Source organism: Haliaeetus leucocephalus, unplaced genomic scaffold, assembly GCF_000737465.1.
Source record: "Haliaeetus leucocephalus isolate CR32 unplaced genomic scaffold, Haliaeetus_leucocephalus-4.0 Scaffold439, whole genome shotgun sequence".
In the NCBI taxonomy this organism is placed as follows: Eukaryota; Metazoa; Chordata; class Aves; order Accipitriformes; family Accipitridae; genus Haliaeetus; species Haliaeetus leucocephalus.
Window position 1 is genome coordinate 8,154,029 of NW_010972875.1, and position 330 is coordinate 8,154,358.

At 58.2% G+C, this 330-nt stretch overlaps 1 protein-coding gene across 1 annotated transcript in view; it reads left to right on the top strand.

Moving 5' to 3' along the window:
• Nucleotides 1-330, top strand: part of TMEM165 (transmembrane protein 165) — a 12,185-nt gene that overhangs the window by 1,084 nt on the left and 10,771 nt on the right. The gene's annotated exons all lie outside the window — the stretch shown is intronic.

A 330-nucleotide genomic window follows, 5' to 3' on the forward strand; every position in this document is an offset into this window, starting at 1 on the left:
GGGCAGTGCGGCGGGGGGGGCCCCGCGGGCTGCCTGCGCGAACCTCCCTTCCCTCAGGCCGGCCTGCAGGACGCCTCGCCTTTCGGAGGCTGTCGGACTCCCAAATTCCCCTCTTTTAGCAGAAAAAGGGAAAGCCGCAGGGCTTACAGTGGCCCTGCGGCTTTCCCTTTTTCTGCTAAAAGAGGGGAATTTGGGTCCGACGTGAAAAATGGGCTAATGTCCTTTTTTTTCCACCACATAAACATTTTTGTGCCCTGCTTGCTTGCCTGCTGAGGGGAGGAACCGACCTCTCCAGGTCTTCTTCCTCACAGAAGCAGATGAAGGCAGGCT